This window comes from Anomalospiza imberbis, chromosome 4 (assembly GCF_031753505.1).
Source record: "Anomalospiza imberbis isolate Cuckoo-Finch-1a 21T00152 chromosome 4, ASM3175350v1, whole genome shotgun sequence".
NCBI lineage: Eukaryota > Metazoa > Chordata > Aves > Passeriformes > Viduidae > Anomalospiza > Anomalospiza imberbis.
In genome coordinates this window covers 36913131-36935695 of record NC_089684.1, presented here as the reverse complement: position 1 = coordinate 36935695, position 22565 = coordinate 36913131, and the positions used below count along the sequence as shown (strand labels likewise).

The 22565-nt window shown below is 35.5% G+C and overlaps 1 long non-coding RNA gene across 1 annotated transcript; it reads left to right on the top strand.

Moving 5' to 3' along the window:
- Positions 1–3702: 3702 nt before the first annotated feature.
- Positions 3703–20328, top strand: LOC137473406 (uncharacterized). The gene is made up of 4 exons (XR_010998772.1): positions 3703–4080; positions 4691–4930; positions 13576–13690; positions 19798–20328. It is a non-coding gene; the product is annotated as an uncharacterized lncRNA (long non-coding RNA).
- The last annotated feature ends 2237 nt before the right edge of the window (positions 20329–22565 follow it).

Below are 22565 nucleotides of genomic sequence, written 5' to 3'. Positions count from 1 at the left end.
CCTAAATATTTTATTATTATGTTTTCTATTTTAAATATTGCTTTATGCAAATAGATAGTGAATGACAATTTAAAAGATTTACCCTCTGTGGTGGAGCACCATTCATGACACCCTCTTCTTTTATCTTTAAACTATCACTATTATCCACTGGTACTATTTTTCTCCAGTCACTTACTGCCTCTTCCTATCTCCATGACTTCTCAGCAATCATTTGTATTACTGCCTTGATTCATTAAAATATATAACTGGAATAGCTAATTTGTATAGATTTATAAAATATTATCTATCATTCTCCAATGACACTTTTCAAATGTGAAAAGTACTTTTAAAAAAGACCGAATTGTCTTGTGGTTCTCAAGTTTTCAGTATCGCTTCTCCACAGCCAGACACACTCTGAAACATGAAACAAGAGAACAACAAAAACATGCATTAAGAAATCTGTTCTGTGGAGTTCCTAGTATCTACCTTAGTCTGAATGCTTCCTCTAACTGTATTTCATGTTATGTTGAGGGCACAGCTGCTCTCAGAGTCTGTAGCCAGTAGTGCAGTTGTCACCATAATATGCAGCAGACAGAGAAAATGAGAAATCATTAGGTTAGTCTAAAAAAAAAGGTGAAAAAAGTGTGTAACACACACACTTAAAAACCATTTTAAATCTGACAAAGAGGCAGCCAAGTCTGGTAGGATGTTGATACAGTTCAATTCCACTGAGGATCTGAGTTGTTTTAAGCTGTGCATGTTGAAGCTTGTGAGCGACAAACCACTGTATCAAAGAGGCGTACAAACAGGGTATTACAATAATCCAGACTTGATGTTATAAAAAACATGAATCAAGAGCTCAGCACCCTATGGAGACAGTAAGCTTTAATCTTTACCCTCTACTAAATTCCTGAAATGGTATTAGGTACTTACGACTCTCAATGTCTCATCATGTGTACTGAGCTGAAAATGGTAACTTTTCCGTTGACATTATTGAAGTTTCCACTTTACTTCAAATAAATGATCTCCAAAGTTCCCTTTTTTAATTGATTGGGATTTCTCAGGCTGTAATTCATAACTCATGCAAATTTCCAGCACTCAGATCAATGCAATTACTTTTTTCCTTTACCTTTCCAGCAGTAAGATATTTTAAGCATAGAATTGACACTAGTGTTCCGAGAATGAGTTTGTCAAAACAGGGTAAAAGGCCTTTAAAGTAAAATTAGTCCTCCTTTTTGTACCAAGATTATAGCAGAAGAACAGTTATTCACTTTTTTAACTCCTTCCATGATGCCTCCTGAAGATCACTGACCCACAGTGTTAAGTGATACTTAACATATTTGGGTCAATGAGGTGGAAATATAGACTTTAAAAGTACCAGTATTCCTCCCTGAAATTGTATCATCTGCTGCTGTGGAAATCCTAAATGGCACGATTTTTCTTGTTGGATTACCAATATTGTTCTACAGAAAGAAAAAAAAATAAATACATCCTGGAAAATGTTCTATTCTCTTAGACATGCCATATTTGTGAGAGTGAAGTGATTTACAGGTTTTTATTGCCTAGTTCCAGACATTAAAATTTACTATTTCCTGATATTGAGCAAAAACATAACTCCAGCTTTATTTAAAAGGAGAATTTGAGAATTTAACACATAATATAGCATAGAAAAGATGCAATAAAACTTGAAAAAAAAAAGTTAGTAGATAACAGAGGAAAACAGTCACACAGAATATGCAAAAGAGGTGGCAGTAACAAGGAAAAGCAAATTAAAATTCTTATGTTCCTAGAGTTTGTATAGGAGCATCACTCACATGCTCTGGCCTAGAATTAAGGAGTTCCCTATATTTCTAAACATTTATAGTGTAGATATAGCTTCTTCAAGGTTAAACTTAAATTTCCATTTGACAAACAATTGATAAACAATAGACTTCTAAGACAGAACGGGAAAAACATGTCAGTTTTATGTTGTCTTATTATGCAAACCCTTTTCAAGTTGGAAAGAGTGGAAGGTTTATTGGTTGGTTTTATTAATCTTAGGAGAAAGAGGCCATTTCCACAATATTTCAGGATATTTCTTCAGTTTCATTTCTGTTTTAAATACTAGAAGGAATACATATTCTAATTTTTATGCAATACACACCAAACTATATAACTTTGGAAATATTTTTTAGGTGCTGACCAGAAGATGGAGAGATACAAGGCAATCAGATCACTCCAAAGTTAGAGCTGAATTACTTGTTCCTCAAAAATGCACTTTCTTAAGTGCTGGAATGAGAATGCAATGCTGCAACAGTAGTTCTGAAACACAGAAGTGTTTCAATGATTGCAATAAAAGCCAGAGAAATGAAGCACCACATTCAAAAAAACTGCCATAGCAGGAAAATGGTATTTTTTCCTCATTTCCCTCAGTATCCCATAGATTAGGATATTCTTTTATGAGTTCTCTTTACAGGAGCTTTTACTCATCATGTTCCACCTACCTGGTGGAATGTCATAGGCTCCATATTGCAGCTATTTTTATTTTTGGTATCTTGGCACCATTTCTGTTTAAGTAGTTGATCTGAAGTTCCCTCTATCGGTGCCTTAGTGATCCAGTGTAAGGCACAGTGACAGGGGTGTCAGGGATGTGAGTTACTCACAGTCTGTGGTGAACAACTGCAATCAGTAATATCTGTTTACATGAAGAAACCATTGGATGAATTCTGTAACAGCTTCCATTTGTTTTCCTTTGTTCCAGGCAGGCTGGGTGCATCAGAAACCCTAGAGCATACAGATAGTGAGTGCTGAGCACACCTGAGGAAATAGAGGCAAATTTTTTTTGGGGGGAGAGGAGAAATTTAGGTTCATTTCTTCTATTTGACTCAGATTGTGGAGGAGAAATTAATTTCTGATGGAGGTATTTATAATGAACATCCACACTTTTTGTGTGTCCTGAGTATATGCAAACAGTGTATTTAATATTCAGCAATAATATGTTTTCAGTTTTTGTCATGTTACAATTGGGAGCACTGACATCAGAATTCAAGCAGTATATATTTAAATGCTGCTCAACCCTGTGAGAGGTATTTTTGCAGTAATACTTGAGTTACATGGATTTAATTATTCTCCTGGAGAATTGTTTTTAAAATCAAATAGTGTCTGTGCCTTGCAAAAAAAAAAAACCCGAACGTTAAATAAGTTCACATTTATTCCATGTGGTTACTGCCTTTGCTGCATATCTGTCAAATAAGTAAATACACAAACAATTTACTGAGTTAAGAAGGGTTATCCCTAAATAAGGAAAATGATTGTTAGAGTGTTATTTCAAACAAGGTTATTATTATGCATTTATTCTTAACTGCCCTCTGTTGTAGGTTTCATTATGCTGCCAGCTAGAAATGACAGTCTGACAGCTCTGTTGTTTCTCTGGGTCAGTTTTATCTCAGTTGCTGAATACTCAAACCTCATTAACTTGTTGCCAGACCTCCAGAACTGCATGGATTGATGTCTGCAAATATAACCCATTTAGTAACAAGTAGTTTTGCATTAATTTTATTTTTCTGATGGGTTTAAAGGGGGAAAACCACAGCTTTTTTACATTGGAAACATTGGAAAAGGGGCTGTTGGTCTGGGTACTTCAGTGAGTACTTACATGAGTAATATTTGAGTCATTTTTCACATATAACAGATTTTTGTTTTGCTAAGTGAACTGAATATGTTTTCAAGTCACTCAAAAATTTTGGCCTATATCTAGTCTATTCCATTTTTTGTTGTTTTACTCTAGAGCAGCTGGATTACTAGAACCTCCTCTTAGTAAACTAGCCTCACATATGTATCAGTAAAAAGAATCCAACCTGGCAACAAGTGCTCTGCAGTTGAGTGAGTACATGTGCCCAAATAAGTCTGTGTTTATGCTCAAGGGGATCCTGATTATTATTCTATATGCTTTTACAACTGCTCTGAAAAGTCGAGTCAGAGTCAAATTTTTATATAGCAATCAAAAGTAATTGAAATGGAAAATGTATCCATGGCTGGCAAAGTAGGAATGTGGCTGTGCTTTGTGTGCCTTACAACATCAACAGAAGGAAGAAGTGACAAACCTTCAGGAAAAGTTCTAAGGTGAGGCATCTCAAGAGATTTAATAAGAATACCCACGCAGAACAAAATAATAATTGAGATGACTCCTTCCCTTTCTCCACGGATGTATTTATCTCGCCAGTGTCTATTGCACAGCATATAAAGTAGCAAACACTGAAGACATCTTCCCTTTGAATATTATCTGCAATCAAAGCAATTACTTAAAAAGAAAGTAAGATTTAACTTTGAGGCCTGAGTATAGGCTAAGCATTTCTTAAATTTTAGTTGTCAGTTTGAATATAATATAATTTGGTGATGTGCAAAATTAGTAGGTGTTTTTCTCCATTAGCATCATATTACCTGGTGAAAGTAGGACCATGAATGAGATCATGAATGACATTATAACTTGCTAGTATGAGAAGATTTATTTTGGTTAATTTAATATATAGAAAATATCTTAATTTAAAAAAAAGTCTTTATACTGAAACTCTTTAAACTTCTGTTTCAACCATTTTAATAGGTATGGACTAGGAGTCCTCTCCCTGAGTCACAAAAACTACAAGAAGAATGCCAGATAACACTATTTAGGAAGAAATTGTGGGAAGGTGGGACCTATATGTGTGTCCTTACCTGCATTTTCTTTCCCAATCAGGATTGAGACATCTTGGCAGAAAGTAAAAGAAAGCTCCAACCTTTTACTGCTGAACTGTGCATGTCAGTGGCTATGAGCAGCACATCAGCTGTCAAGGCTGTAAATCCAGCACTTCTCACGCTGTAAAGGGAACAACCACATATTCACATTTTGTTTCCAAGGTGATGGATGTAAAAAGAATCAAAGCCTTCCACTAAACAAATCAAGGTATTCTTGTGCTATGCTACATAAGTGGTTTAGGTAAGTAACCCTAAACCGTTTCATGACATTCCAAAACATTCTGTAAGGGGTAAGTCTGTAGTCTCAGAAATTCAGGTTTCTGCTCTGCTTGAGCTCTACAAGTTAAAATCACTGAGGGTAGCATAGACACTTCACTAAAGCAGAAGTTACAGTGCTGAGCAGCACTGACTGCCCCAGGCTGCTTGATGCATGTACAGCAGCACAGACTTGATTTCTGTTTTCCATTATCTTTTGACCTTCTGAATGAAATGCAGTTTTGATAGTGAGAAATCTTTATCTTTGACCTAATCCTGCTTCATACCCTTAGAGTAGAGTTAGCACCAAATAGTGTAAACACACAGAAGGGTCAAAGCTTCCCAGCTTAGTCTGTGTCTGATTACAGTTTAATCATTCCTGGTTGCAATAGCTACTTTATTTGTGTAGGTGTTTGGCTCAATAAATAGCACTACTTTCTTGTATAAAGAATCTTCAATGTTCTGTAAAAATTGTAAACATAACTTTACAGGGGATTCATAAGCATTCTTAATCCCATCAAACATGCATGGATACTGTAGCACAGACTCTTTGAAACAATGATTTTTTTGGATATGACTGCCTAATATTAAGCAATTAAGGGTCAGATTTTTCAGGTGAGGTGAGTATCTGCAGCTTCTGCAGATTGCTGAATAGCAAAATGTCTGGATTTGACTGGCACTATCTAGGAAAGGCACACTCATTGAAATACCTAATTTCCTCAGGACTTCATACATTTTCACAGTACATCTTGTGCCATGCAGGCAGAGCTGCCAGGTTTCTTATAAAAACAGATCTGTCAGTAGGATTTTAATTAGTTACACAAATATATCTTTTTCTTAATAGACCTTTTGTAAATATGTCCTAAGAAGAAAGGTTGAAATGCCTTGATAAATACATATAGTAAAAAGCATAGACAGAGCGGGATATAAAGACATATGGCAATATGGATAAAGAAGCTTCCTTGACAAAAGAAATAAATGGCATATGTAGTTTGAACACCTGAGTAGGGACAGTTTAGATGAAGAAGAAAGATAGGCAAATTAAAACCTAAAAATGACTGAAAATTGGTATAGACCTCCCAGGCAAGATTTAAAAAGAAAAGAAAGATAAGGAAAGCCTATAAAAAGGATACATCATCAATCATTGGAAATTCAATTAGTTTATATTGGCTGGCCGGAAATTATGGACTTGAAAAGGGGTACCTCTTCCTGGAGGACAGGACTCCATTCTGAAAGATTTTGCAAGCTATTCAGTAAAAGTATAGGCTATTTTGTACTTACTCCTCATATTGCTGGAAAACAAGACAAGGATGATAAATAAGATAAAAGTTGAGAGTTATCTAGAATCTAGTGATCTCAATGTCATCAGAGCTTCAAATGCCCTTGAGGTTATAAATATGAAAGACAATATCTCAAAATCACTGGACTTTAAAATATAAATAAATAAAAATAGAGAGTGAGTGCATGTGGAATCAGCTGGGGGAAAAAAGTTGATTAAAATCAATTTGGGGTTTGGGAATTTAGTGTACAAAAGCATCTAGATAGCACAGAAGCATCCCTGGGAGCTGGCCCTCAAGAGACCTTGTTTAATGAGAAATGACTGGATTTTTTTATTCTCCTGGATGGTGTAGTTTGGAAATAATTTTTGTAGCCTCTTGGGAAATATACCAGTCAAACAATTATTTCTCAGGAAAGCCTTGCCTGTTGCTTCAGAAGACTTTGTTTACTTACACTGATTCTTTAAATGAGACATTACAGTGTGAAGGGGAGAGATTACAATAAGGAATGATACTTCTAGAAAAAAGAGGGAAGAAAAGGTGCATTCACTGAAAATGTTAATGACTTTGCAGATCTTCCTGTTAGAATAGGATTAATTTTGTCTTCCCAGAAATAACATTCATCTTGAGTTATGTGAAATCAGCAGGTTGAGAAAAGTAAAGTTGTAAGGTATGCATATCATATGGAAGTCAAGAGGGGGTTCTCTTAAAATAAAATTGTATCATAATTTCATAGGACATGGAAGGCTGATGTTTGTCAGGGCTTGTCTAGATTAAAAACAGCATTTGCTGTGATTTTTTTTCTTTAGCTTTGTTGCTCTGGTCTTCAGTGATTGTAGTAAGAGATACTGCTTAGGGAATGTGCAATCTGCTAGACTGCAGGTAGTGGAGTCAAAATTTTCTTTTTTCTCTCAGAACTACAAAGCAGCTTTGTTATGTGGAGACATCCTGTGTTCCACCTTTTAAGACAATGCTTCCTAATGTTCTCATCTGTGTGTAACCAATGGCTTAGTAGTTAAAACACTTTCATGAACTATTGGAAAATTTTGCTCTATTTGTGACAAAGGAAATTAATGCCTCTTTTTCTGAGTGAATGAGTACTTGTATTGCTGGGCTATTCATTAGAAATACCAAGGATTCAAGAAATTAATGAAATTCTATGGAAGTAGCTTTTTCCTTCTTGCAAAGTGTTTGAAATGAAAATAAATTTTAAAATAATACGAGTATTTTATGTAACATGTATTTTTTCTGTTAATGGCTTATGTTTAGGCAATAATACATAGCATTTTATTAAAATCAGTTGTCCTGACATACATGCACACACATCCCCCTTCTTCATATGAAGAGTAGGCTGGGAGTGGGTGTACTTTGGTTTGGGGTTTTTACTCAAGTATTGAATGGAAGAATCAGTTAATTCTCTAAATCTAATGGGCTGCCAAGACACCGATCTGGAGAGGACATGGAATGGAGAGGTTTCCATCTGTGACTTTATAGTCCAAATATTTAAAGCATGTTCTTTGCATTTAAGACAAATTTATTTTTTATTTAGCTAGATGGTTTCCCAGTAATAGCAGGTGTAATTGTTACTTTAATAAACCAAAATCTTCCTGCTGTGAGCCATTTTCCTTTTTCAGAATGCTACCTGGAACTTTGGCCTCAGCCTACAGTGACATCTGTGGAATTTCAAATTGCTAATTACATCAGCTTCCTATTCAGTGTTTGGCAGGACCTTAATGTACACATATCTCAAGATGTTTGCTTTTGCAACTTACTTAAAGAAGTTTGACAAGGCAATTCTAAATCAGAGGAGGAGCATTTCAGGTATAGGGGTCAGGGAACAAACATATTTCGTTAAGGTAAACTGATGATTAAAGAGACATAAATTACAATTAGACACTGTCAAGATAACTGAGATATTCCCAATAACAGAACATTTTAGTTTACACAGATAGTGAACAATACTCTTAAAATCTTTTTGCTGGAGCTTGTAGCATAAAATCTGAAAAGCAACTTGGATTTTCCATTCTTGATGCTGAAGTCTTTGGTAGAAAAGAGAGAAAGAGAGAGAGAAAGAAAGAGAGAGAGAGAAAGAATGGAATGGTTATATCAGAGAAACATTTTGCTGATTTTGGTTTTGGTTAATATCATGAAAATTTGATGACCATTTATCAGATCAAATTAATTTTGCAAATTAACCTGTGGTACTACATAATGTGGATTATCTTAATTATGGAAATGTGGTTTCCATTACCATTCCATTATTATACCATCCTATTTATGACTTTATGGTAATAATTGCAGGGCATAATTTTCACTGATATTATCACACCCCAAATTGCTCATTCTGCTGCACATTATTTCATAGGAGCTGTTAGGTGCACCTGCTAAGAAGGTATATTGCAAAGTTTAATAATATTTCAAAGAGAGATTCAAAATTAAGAATGTCTAGAGATGATTGATAGTGTCTAGATGCAATGGTGACAGGCCTCTCAAAAATGTTTCTATCATTATAATGGTGAACTTTGGTGTAAGATACTATAGTATTAATGTTTCCTACTTTTTGTGATGGAAATTTAATTATTTAATTTGGATAAAGTATTTCAGTTCATTTTCAAAGATAAACTCCTCAATAAAACCTTCCTCAGTGCCTTTGGTTTTCTTTTCCATAGTTTGACAAGTCCATGCGATTTTCCCCAGACAGAGCATGCCCACACAGGTGAATTAAATTCTTTGCAGTTGTATTGGAGAGTGGTTACTGGAAACAGCAGAAATTAACAACTTCTAAGTAGCATTGTGCTAGTGCAGCACTGTGGTGTGTGCACAAATTATGGAGGGTAAGAAAGAGTTTGATGTCTTTTGGTTCAGCCCAAGTGACTGTGACCATCAAATAAAGATGTCACAGAGCTTTAGCTGCTGCAATATCAGCCAGTGCTTTGCAGATTTGTTCAAATTCTGGCTTTTCTGATTTGAACAGATTCCACGTTTTACTCAATTCACCTCAGTACTGCTCATTCTTTCACACTCCTCAGTAGCCACTGAAGCGTCCCCAATTATTTTGAATTATTTTGCTGTGAGATGTCCCAGGTTCACAAAATGTTGACTTTAACAGCTTAAAAAGCCAAGTCTGTTGTCACATAAAGACCCAGTATGAGTGCTTGTTGTAAAGGAACATTATGGCTTCTCAAAAACCTCTCATAGAAGCAGCAAGGACTATATTTTTAACTGTGGGCAAGGCATGATAATAATTTTGAGAACCTAAATTTGAGCAAGTAGTCCCTGGCAGCAGAGGAATGCCAGTCTTTTTTTTTTTTTTTTTTTTTTTTTTTTTGCAGCAGGCAATTAATATGCATGAGTCTAGAATCCTCTCTGGGTTTGTGTGATAAAACACCATGAAGTTGATTGGACTGCTTTTCCCTTGCAAAGTGTAGCTTCCCTTTGATTCTGAGGAAAGTCCTAACTCTGTTTGATTATAAGGTCCTGCACAAATCCTCAAGGGAGGTAAGCAGAGGTCCCTGCACGTTGTGTCTGTCATAATTTTCTTATAACGGCTCTATTATGGATAATTCCCTGGAAGTCAGCTGTAAAGCTCAGCAGGTCCCCTTCTGATATCCTTCACATTTGGATAATTAACTGAGCTGTTTGAACAACAGAAACTTTATAATGTTCAGCAGTGGGAGTCTTGCAGCTGATCAGCTTTACCTTCATCTGTACTTGTCATTTTAACACTTGAAGGGTAATGTTTCAGGATGAATATAATCTTCAGGAGGAAAAGAAAAGATTTTAAACATACAGGAAAATAAGGGCTTCTATAAATTTGTTATGCAGACCCTAATATTCCTTGTGTTGCATTGCCCGTGTACTCTGTGCTGCTGCCTTAAGAAGGATTTAGTCAACCTTGTATCTCCACAAAACAGGCTTTGCTTCATTGCAATGGAAAAACAAGTAAAGAATCCTCACAAATGCATCCCTGACATCCTGAGAAATGGCATGCAGGAAACCTTTGTGCTGATCGCAGCAGTCTTACCCAGACAAAACTTAATTTGTTTAGAAACAGTAAAATTAAATATCTTCTTATTCTTTCTTCAATTCTTTTAATAGTTAAAAACTGCCCAAATACCAAGCCTCTCCACACAGCTCAAACAAGCAATGTTGTTGGTTTCTACTGAAATTCAGGTCTACAGGACACTGAAATGTGATCCTAATTGGAATTTATTTATTTCCAGCTGCCACAAAGACTCTTTGTAATTAAGACTGGTTCGTAAATCACGGTGCATTACTTACTGGTCTGAAAGGTTGTTGCAGTAGAAAATTAATAATTATAGTGAGATGTTCTTTTGAGACAGCTAAACGTAACTGGAATAGGAAATACGTTTTAAAATATAGCAAAAGCAACATATGCACAGTGGTTAGAAATATCCACATTTTTTGGAAAAAATTTAATCTAATTTTAATGACCTACAGTTCAACTACCAAAATAATCCTCAAAGGTTTATTCACGATACTTAAGTTTCTGGATGCATGGAGGTCTAAAGAACATAAATATAACCTGACAGAATACTGTAAGTTTAAAAAAAGAAAATTCTCTACACTGAGATAGTTCATATATCCTGGTTAAAAACATTTCCATGGATGAGTTTGTAAGAATAGGCATTGATTCCCACGAGATTCATACTGATGGGCTTACAGTGCACTACGTTAGGTCAGGTTGGTGTTTGCCTTCTGAAGAGAATTGTTCAGCATTTGCTTCCTTCCCTCCTCTGACCCCCACAGCTCGGGTAAGAGTGAGCACAACAAATGTTGGGTTATATCAGAGTGGCTGATGGCAGAGAGGCTGTTCTAAGCCATTCTTAGCACAAAATAGGCTGCTTTCTGTGAGATAAGTGGAATGCCTTTTCAGTTAAAGAGGTGCCAGTTTCTCTAGGTCTTTATGCTCCTCTGAGATGTAAACTTATTTTTCAACAATACAAGCAATGTCTAGGCTTGTTAGCGTAGCCTCCCATGATAATATTTCTTTATTCTAATAAAGTGAAAGTATATGTAGTACAGTAAGTCTCTCTCCAGCCAGGTTAATTTAAATATTTCATTAAGTCAGAGACCATTAAACTGTACCTGCAGTTAGATAAAACAAAACTCAGTATTAAGGATATCAGGACATATGATATATTCATATTTTCTCTGATATATATGAGAAAGATATATTCATATCTTTCTCATATTGCTCTACATATTTTTTGTAATACTTAAGGAATATATCTCTAAGTTTTACTGATCTCTTTCTTATGAGTGTCGTGTTAGAATTGTCTCTGCAATGCCCAACTCTAAAAAAAATTGATATACTGAGAGGCTTTAATCACCTATTAGAGCTCAGATAAGCCAATATTAAAACACATTTATGCATGAACAACTAATAACTAATAACTGAAAGAAATTACTTGCAACTTGAGAAACCATTTCTTAATTGTTACTCATTAAAATAAATTATGGCATAATATCCCTTTAAATTCTGGAAATAGACTATAGCAGCAGTTGTTTTGTCAATTTGTCTTTCATTCTAGCTTTTTATGGCAGTTATGTTTTGAAAATAATTTGTCCTGATCAGAAGGTGTTATATTTTACTAGCTAATAGCTGCACCTCCTTGCAAGCATATCCTTAGAGAGGCATTGGGTTAAACATTAAAACTTACACTTATTAGAGCTAATTGAATGTTATTGTAGTGAACATAAGGAGCTGTTGCTATGGTTCAAACAATCTGCAAATCTATAGATCCTTACAGTTTCATTGCTATCTACATCTCTATTTATTGTACGCCATACAGGATCTTTATAGAGAACTAATGTAGAAAAATTAACTGAACACAGACATAAGATAAACAGCAAATACTTTGTTATTATTGTAGTGAAGGTTCAGCTCATTCAGTGAACATGGCCTTTGAATCAGCTGTGGACAATCTTGGTACTGCTCCTGTGCATCTTCAGCTGGATGCCTCACCTGGAGTTAGGGACACCTGGACCCAAAGGAGGAGAGAAAACCCACAAACTGGGAGTACACTGATCATCTGCAGTTCCCAAATATTGTGAGTCCTTCAGGATCTGGGCCTGATTGATGTGAAGATTTTGCTTCAATGTACTAACTCATAAGGGCTAAAATATAAAACAAGTTTTGATTTTCTTGCAATCCAGTCACAATTTACCACTTCCTTTCTTTGTTGTTAAACCAACGTCTCAGCTGCCAACACCATAAGCAGACAGGAAAATAATTTTTCATTTTAATCTGAAATTAAATAATTCATTTCAAATATCTGTATTTCAAGAATATTATTCCAACTTACTTCATCTTTATCTTGGTTTAATTCTCAGTTTAGTTAATTCCACTGTCTCCAGCTGGTTCTGTAAAGGATAACTACAGCTTAAATTACGGAGCTGTCTATTCTATACAGTGGAATCAGAGAGTTTTCTGAAGTGACATCAGACTGAGTTGACAGAAAATATTACTGTAAATCTCCCAATGTTTATAGCTAAGCTTCTCCTTTATTAGACTTACTTATGTTTATTAGGGAGCATTTGGCACCAACAGGAATGGCTATAAAGTTGTTCTAATGGGTTTCCCAAACAGCTGCTCGATGAGTGGAGCTGGGGATGTTGGAAGAAGCTTGCTGTCCTCTGCTCCTCCTTTTGCCATGATCTCTGCTTATTATAGGCATGACTGCACTACTAACTCTGCCCTGCAAAGCCTTGACTTTGGGGGCTAATAAATGTTTTCCTGTTTTCACCCCAGCTTTAAATATTTGTCTCTATTCGCCTGTGAAAAAGTGCATGCCCTTCAGGAATGTGTGGCATACAAATAATTAGTGCTTGTCAAGGGAGGGAAAAGGAGAAAGGTGAGAAATGCAGTGCACATCTAAAATGAAACTAGGAGTCAGAGACGTTTGGATAAAAACCCAGAAATGTAAAAGTTAGAAAAAAAAATCTATTTTCAGTGACATTATAAACTAGAATCTGCCTCTTGTTTCTGTTTTTTTTTAAGAAGGCTGTAGTACTCAACTGTACAAGTAAATTTTTTAGGTTGCACTTTAGAGACTTTATACTGTAGAATATCTATCTCTTTGCTTCAATTATTGTTTCTCTGAGGATTTGCTACAAAAGAAAACAAAAGCCCTTTATACCAGAAGCCCTCTGTCATATAAGTTATCTCCTTCCATCCATAGTACTACTTTACAGGCTGAAATAAAAAGTAGATAAAAAGAGTTGGAACCATTAGATGAACCCTCTCAATCTCTTTTTTCCTGGAGAAAGAAGGTCATTGTTGTTTATTTTAAAAGTTATTAAACCTTTGTTTTATTTGTGTTCACTACAGATTACTGAGACTTAAAAGTTTGGAAGCCTAGAAAGAATAGGAGGAGCCTGGAAAAATACAGGCAAGAAAGAGAGAACAAATGAGGTAAAATAGAGGAATACACTAACAAGATGAGGTAAAAAAATGTCATGGATGCATCTATGTCACTGTGAATTATTAAAACATTTCTCTCTCAGAACTATTCCCCAACTTTCTTGTTACATGAATACATTCAACCACTGAAATTTATTAATTATTATAATGAAGAATTAAGGCTGATCTCCAGCTGCACCATTCCTGATGTCAAAGCTATGTGGTATTCTCTTTAGTTAAACTAAATCTTTGCCATTTTTTCCACAAATTTGTTATGCTGTGTAGTGCATTGCATAAGACAAAGATCACAGGATTGTTGAGGTTCATCATCTTGAGTTCCATTATTACACATGCACAATTCTTTTTTATCAATTATTGTATTACTATTCCTTTTCCTAAAGGAGGGTCAACATGATTGAGGCTGGAACTATGATGTTTCCAGTAATTTTAAATATCTGACCTGGGACAACATGATCTGAATTTTTAGGCATGTCATGTCCTGCTAATGAGCTTTCAACTATATCTGGTTTTCTGGACAAGGAGGACTCTTTTCAGTTTGAGACACAGACTGCATTTCTTTGAGTTTAAAATGCAATATAGCAGCCTCCTTCTCTACATATAGACGTCCCAATTAAAAATGCTGCCCTTCACCCTGTGATCTACGGGAAAGCAAAACTTTGGCTCCATATTGCCTCCCTGTTGCTTGCCCAAGCAGTCAGAAATTAAACTTCTGAAAAGTCAGAAAATAAACTCCTCCACATAATGTGGAGGAATCCTCCCTTTTTAATCTCTTTTCATGAGAAGTTCCCTGCTTCTCCAAGGAGGGAAGTGGTTGATGTTAGGTCCTTAGATCTAAACAACTGCCTTACCAAGCTTGGCACACACTGTTTTAGCAACATCAGTATTTTGACTTTCATGTATTCAGGATACGAGTGGTTTTGACTTAGTTCTAGCTATTGGCCTTTAGATCTTTAGAAAATCAGACTTCAAACCTCTGAAGCAGAGTAATGTAAAAGGAGACATTTGAAGTAGCCACTAGAGTAAAAGTGTGATTTAAATTAATTCCCTGAACCAAATAATAACTGTACAAAAGAGAGAAGGCATTTTACACACACACATGCACACACACACACACACACGCACACCCACATATTTTTCATTATTGCTATCTACTCAGAAGTTAATTCTTTCTCTTTCTTGATAACTAAGCCAAAAATACTGTCCCAACACCATATTCCTCTAGCTCATCACACTCCTGTGTCCTATTTCTTCATGTACTTCTTTCAGGTCAGAGATGGAGAAAGAACTGTTTTTCATTGCATTGACAAGCTGTCAAACCTGGGGTGAATGGTACAGTGATGCCAGTTTAACAGATAAGAAATTGTTTCCATTTCTAGTAATTTTATTGAATGTGTTAAATTAATAGACACATTCCAAGACAATTAAATCCAAGATTCCAATCCAGAAAAAAATGCATTTCAAAATCACTTGGTATCCATACTCAGATTTAACGGCTGCAGAAATGAGATTGAACAGGTATCTGCAACCTTATCTACAACCCTCTGTCTATATAGCCTCTACAGCACTAAACAAAGCATTCAAAATACCATTTTTAAAGCTAGAATTTGCTTTTTTAGACATTAGATTGCAAGGAGAATTTTGTAGAGCAGCTAAAAGGCAACCTCAGGATACAGCTTTCCTTGCTTTTGCAGCCCTTGGTTTAAAGAGAAGAAAATGTTTGACCTCTTTGCAATTTTTATTGCTGCAAGAGAAACATTCCATGTCTGTTAGATATTTGGCATTGGTTTAGATAGAAAACCAGCTTGGATCAAGTAAAATGCTGGGTTTTCCTTTCTTTTTAACATATTCTTATGGCATATTTACTGTATAACCAGTAGATACTTTGCCAAGTTAGGATTAGGATTGAAAAATAAGGTTCTGTGAAACCAAAGACCAAGAGATTATTAAGGTAAGAACTTGGCTAGTACCTCTCCAGGGAACTGCAAAGCATTACTAAGCTATAGATACTGCAAAAAGGTTAAGAATCCTGATCGAAAACATCTCCCTACCTGAATAAAAAGGTCAGTTGGTTGGGGCAGTAGAAGTATTGAAACCATAGTACCATATAACTCAAATTGTACTGCTGCTATAAATTAAGAATTAAGGCAAATCTAAATTTTATTTCTGTAAATTCATTTTCTGTCCATCCAAAAAAAAAAAAAACAACCCAACCAAAAAAGCCAAACCCCAAAACCAACTAAAAAACCCATCATCGAACCAAACTAAACCAACAATAAACCCCCATCAAAAAAAAAAAAACAACAAAAAAACCCAAAGCAACAAACCAACAAAAAACCAACAAAAAACCCCCCCAACCTCACAACATCAAAACATGATTTTGATATTATGCTGGTGCCACTTTTTCACATCCCCTTTGCAATTGGAGCTGAGGTTGTAGTTTCACACTGTTACCATCTGCAGACATTTCCCCTTTAATAATGGAAAAATTCTGGTTGTTAGAATACACTCACATGAGCTCACATTATCAGCCCTTCTTTTGGAGGGCTCTGCAATCTTCCACAGAACAGGAGTGGAGCTTTCTTCCCTTTCTAATGCACATTCTTTCTTTGTGGGTGCTCTTCCACACACAAATCTTCCTGCTGTTGCTTAACAGAGACTGGTTCCAAAAGAACACCCTTTTTTTCTTCAAATGATGTGTTAGTGGAAAGGTAAGAACACAAAAAAGAAAGAATCCCCTCTAATCTTATTGCAATAGGCCTTTATGTGCTTTTATATTTCAATACTGAAAAACAAATGTTAATATTACAGTAACCTGAGTTTAACCTCAGAACGCTGCTGTAAGGGGCAAATATATAATTATCTCCATTTACCAGTGGTAGCCTGAAGCATAGATAGATTTTTGTGTGTCTGGCCCAAGGTCATGTAGAAATGCTTTAGCAGAAGTATAATTAGATGCAAGATCTCCTGAGTTCTAGTCTAATATTTAATAGCTGTCCTTTCTGTGCTCTTAATGGTAATGGAAGGCATTTATACTTACCTAGGAGAACACTAGCCTGAAGAAATGGTTCTTTTCCAAGAATGGCAGAAAAGAATTTTGTACTGTCTGTGATGGCTTTTCTAGACCTCAGCACACAGTTAGCTAAATTTTTCTGGGCTTAAACTCAGTAATAAAAAAATCAAAGAGGTTGCAAAGTGCAATTCAACAGGGCCTGTACAGTTAGCATTGTGAGGTTCCAGCTTGCTGTTGCTTCAGTGTTGTGAGTGATATATATTCTGTTTAGAAATAGAGAGGAATTTTCTTCCTGCTGTTTTTGGCTGCTGGCCTTTTACCAGTCCATTTTAGCAGTAAAAAGTCAAGCTGGTTACTGGTGGTGTACGCAGCAACAGTGTTTGTGATACTTTCTGCAGTCAGCTAATTTTCTTCTGGATCACAAAAGGTAAAATGCCTTCTTGCTCTTCTGAAAGCTAAGAGAGAAGAGAAACAAAAATTAGTGTCAGAAAACTGTGGCAATAGATGAAATCAGAGAAGGAGATTTGTTCATTCTTTTGACATTGTTTTCTCTTGTCAATATAATTTGTTTGTCTGTTTTCTGTAGCAGAGCACTGCTTCCAAGTCCTCTGTTCTGCCAGAACTGGCAGAGCATAGGGGGGCATTTCACCCACTTACTGCATTTATTTATTTATTATGTGCTCCATGTGGTCCCACTATGGACTGAACTACAACTTTCAAAGCTGAAATATGTGTTTTAGTATTTATCCTTCTGATGCCTGTATTCTTCATTAAAATGTGTTTTATGCATCGAAGATATACATGCAGGGATATCACCAAAGGATTCAGAACTTCAATTAAATTTTTATAGGAAAAATAAGATCAGTATTAGAGGGGCAAAATACTTCTTTGAAGCCTCACTAAGTTGCTTAGAAACAAAAACCAAAAACTGCTGTGAAGTCTCTGTGTTTCACAGAAATATTTTGTATTGCACAAGATTGCTAGTTACAAGGAAATTAGGTCTTTTAATATGATAAACACATCAAGTGATGCAGTTACACTAGCGACACTGAGCATAAAAACATTTGTATAAGATCCTTCTGAGATGTGAGGCAATATTAAATGGTGGGTTTGTTTTGATTTTTAATTTTTGCGTTGTTCCAGTGCCACATTTTTAAACTTAAGTTCACTGCTGTTCCAAAATGTCTCCCTTCGTGAAATCTAGCCATGGTGATAAAGACAGGACCAAGCTCTTTACATAAGACGTATTTTACAAACCAAATACAAGTTGCTATAACCTACTTGCTAATAAAACTCCACAGGAAAAAAAGGTGAATGACACAATTTATCTGTCCTTGCTGAATCCAGAAAAGACACAATTCTTTAGTAATGTCACCCAATAGATGGCAGCAGCATCTTTACAATGAAATGCTCTTTTAGCAAGTACAGAGACATTTGGGATGAATTTCAGCTTCCGGCTGCCAAATGACAAAAGAAATATGGTGCTTTTTCTTTAAGAAGTAGCATTATAGGAAAACATAGCAAAGTGCATTTTTTCTAATGGACTTTTATCAGTTCTACTTAATACAAACAAAATGTCATTCACTGGGAGTGCTGCTATTCACACTAATCAAGAGGAAAAAGTACAGGTTGAATGGTTCCAAATGGTCATTGATTCCTGACTGCAAAAAAACTTGTTTCTCTTTATTGAACAAAAGCTGCAAGAGGGAATCTCCATCCAATTATGAGAGTTAGAAATATGTCTGCACACAATGCATGTGCATGTGAATATACATGGGTGTGCACGCACACAAGCGTGCAAGTCTTCAAGCTGTCAACTGACAAAAAAAGAAAAAAATTGTAGGAAAAGGCATTTTTAAGTATACTGTTGTTGCATAGCTTTTATTTAAGAAAGAAGGATGAATAGATCTGTTTATGAATGCATGTTATCATGCTAGGAAAGATGAATCTACATAGACAAAGATGAACACTAAAAACATGAACAAGTCAAGATCAAATACAACTCCATTCACAAATAATCATATATTTGACAACAATTGTTTCCTAATTTAGTGGAAAACTGAATGTTAGGTGACTGATTTTCAGATTTTATTATAAGAAAATACTTCAAACTCATTGATGATTCTGAATGCCAGCACTGTTATATTTGGAGCAAAAAAGATTCCTCTTTGGGAAGTAAAAAAAAGATTGCTGATCACTTTCAGGATAATCTCCTCTTTTTCAGCTTTAAAATGTAAATAATTCATTCGATACCTATTTACCAGATGTAAATATTATGGGTGCTTGCAATTCCTGATTCTGAAAATAACAGGATGTGGTCACAAGAATCACCCCACCACATATATAGAGTGTTATTTTCTCAGCAGTAACAAGACTGTTTGAGGTAGACTGTCATTAAAATAATCCTGTTTACACTTCTAGAAAATACACTGTTTATCTTTACACGTTTCTTCATAGTTTTTAGAATAGATTGGCATTTTTTAAAGAGAGTAAAATAAATTTAACTGTAATTTGAAAAGAAAATTATATAACTCTCTATCAGAAGAACAAAGCTTTCCATTCAGCATATCCGGTGACATTTTATGTCCTTCCCCCACTAAAATACCTTGACTTTGAACAGGGCATTTTGCATTAAGCAGAGAAACCCCTATGCACCCATAATTACAGGCAATTGTTAATTTTTATAAGCAGTGCATGATTTTGGAATAATTAAAACCGTGAAATCCATTCTGCAATACTGTTCTTATTTGAAAGAGGAAATTTAAAATTAGGATAATTCAGGTGAAAATATCATAACCCCCTCTCTTATTGACAAGCTAAAACACATAAAGTAAGAGTTGACTGACTTCTCTGTTCTTTTGAAATGTTCTCTAAACAAATTGGTGAGCTATAGTTCAGATTGATGCTTGATGCCTAATTAGTTGTGTATGGAACTACTGTGCAACGATTGTAGCAACACATAAACTAGTAGCAGTTATATGTTATATTTTTAACTTTTGAATATAAGCATAGGAAATGGAAAGGGCAATTGGAAGAAAGATGAAATTAGGATTTGTGAAATTTTGCAAATATATGGTGAGGAACCTAATGACCTTTCATTTTCTGTGCACATCTTCTAGGAAAGCTGTGATAAAATTACTAATAAGCAGTTGAAATGGTAGAACAAAAGAAGAGCTTTCATACAGGAGGAGACTATAGTTCTTTAATGAAGGAAAGGGCAGGACATGAGCAGATGCATTTGGAGACTATTTGCAAATGTCCTTGCCTGGTTGTATTGATTTTGGTACTGCAAATACCATTTTAGCTCCCCAAGAGGTCCCTAAAGGAAGACAACACAGAAAGTGGTAAACACCCATTTTTTCTCAGTTCAAGATCTGTACCTTCCCTGATGAATCTTCCAGACATGATGTAGCATTCTATTTGTACAAAAAAGTGAGAGTAATTGCTTTGGTTGGCACTGATCCCACCAAATGTTAAGTACTTAATTGAAGATCCTAATTAGCAGTGTAGTTGTCCTAGGTTCTTGTATAAATCAATAGAGAGAAGCTTCCGGAGGGCAATTCAGGACTTCCATTAACTCAGTCACTGCAGGATAAGCAGCCTTTTTCCACTAAGTCTTAGTCATCTTTTTACTAACAAATGGTTGTTATGTTGTTTCACATTGTTGGGGTGAGGGTAGACAGTTTTGAAAATCAGACTCTTAAAGTGGTTAATTTTTTATTTTTGTGCCATAGCAGAATTTTTTATTTCCTCTGTCTGCCTTTTCTACCATTCTGTATATTCTTTATATTTATACCATTCTTTCTACCTGCTCTTAATGTTTGGGTGAATGTACAGGAATCAAAATTCTGATTCAGAACATGATTTCCAAGGAGGGGAAAAAAAGTAAAAAAATGTTACAACATTGACCTTTAAAACATCTGAAGAAGACCAGTCTTTTCTTGAAGATCTTTAAACCATGGCATGGAAGGTAATGGATATCTGCTCTCTGCCTTGAACTGAACTCTCTCATAACATTCCTTGAAGTAATTTGTATTTCTCCTTGTTTTTCTAGGAATCTTGTCATTCTGGGTTTTATATGCACGCTGAATTCTCTCTCTCATTCCCAAACACAACCTCACTGCAGATAATGACTGATGATGGATTCATTTGCCATTTTTGAGCAATTGCTTTACTCATTTCTTGTGTTCCCTACTTCAAATTCCCTGCTGGTATCAAAGCCTAGAGAGTCTTAGACCTGAAGACTGGCACTGCAGACAGACTTGACAAGATACTGACATCCATCTCAGCTGAATGTTCAGCTGGTGAGATCACAAATTTTCTGTTCCCTGCCTTTAGCACTGCAAAAGTAGTACTTTAGTTTTGATGTGAGGGTTTTGAATTGGTTGGACCAGGCTGGGCTTTCACTCTCAGGTCTAGCTCAGGTTGCTTGAAGTGCTACAGGCATTTTTTTTTCCCTTAACAAAAGCAACAGAACATTATTTTTAGGTGCCTGAAGGGTTGGCTGGCTGAGTCACAAACCAACCCATGTAATCAGAACTTAATAGCATTCAAGTGAACAGACATGCAGACTGCAGGATAAAGGAAAGTCAAATGCACATAAGAGCTCACTTCAGCTCTGCAATCAGACTCGTATTTATTATTTCTCAGGATGTCGTGGTCCAGCATTTATAAAATTTAAATATTAATTTTAGAAGTCTTAATTATAGCAACCAGAATAGTTCTGCTCAGTCCCAAAAATAATATAGCAAGAAGCTATTAGCAATTTACCTGATTGAGGAACAGGTAGAGGTTTAATTAGAATTGGAAAATATAGTTTGTTTCTGTTTGCATAGTAAGTAGGAAAGAAATGTCCTCATTTGGGGGAAGTTTTTACTTGTTTTTCAATATTGAAATAATAGGTTATCAACAAATTCACAAAAAATAATGTTCAGTGGATGAAGACAAATGTATGATTTGCATTGATATATTCCAGATTCTTGTCTATTTTGTTTATCTGTAAATATCAGGTAAGCAGATCACAATATGTAAACAAAGTCTTTTTACAGTCATCCATTTTTTTGATACATGAAAATAACATAATATACTAATTTGTTTCTCAGTGGAAATCTAATTTTAATCACGTCCTGCACTGGCAAGTAAATACTACTTAATTTTCTATTTTTGTCTCAAAAAGTGTTTGTGCAATGAATTTCCAGTGGGATTTCCTGTCTTCCCCTGGCTGCCGTGGAACTCTCCATACTGACTCCCATCAGCAATGCAATTGAAAGGTATTTCTCTTAATTTCAATGTAATTACTAGCAGCACCAGTCCAGAAGACCATGCTATCATAAATACTTAAAAAATAAGGTTCATTGATAATTACTGTAGAATGGAAAGACTGAAGTTGTGATCTGATCAGACTGGGCCAGGTCCCACAGGTCCTGCTGTGGAGACATCACATTACAAATAGATCAGACAAAACAAGAATGCCTGCTCCCCATTTTATGAGAGTACTACAAAATTTAAATAATTTGTTTTACGTCTCAGAGATGAACACTTCTTGACTTTTAACTACACTATTAATTCAGATATTTTCTCTCTTTCATGCCCTACATTGAACTCAGTCATTTTCCTCTTGTCTTTAAGGAGCACAGAATATGAGTTCTTGTTCTCTTTCTCTACTTTTCCCCTTTTCTTTCCCCACCACCCCTAGTTTTCAGGATTTGCCTTTCAGGATGTCATTCACAACCCAATGGCCCTTTCTTTGAGTTGCCAAAGTTATATATCAGAGCTGGTGTGAGAACTGTTATAATACTTCCCATTAGTCTTAATTTACCTTTGATGGATACAGGGAAACTCTTTCATGATAAAAAACCTTGTATTCATCTATCCAGTGTAGATATTT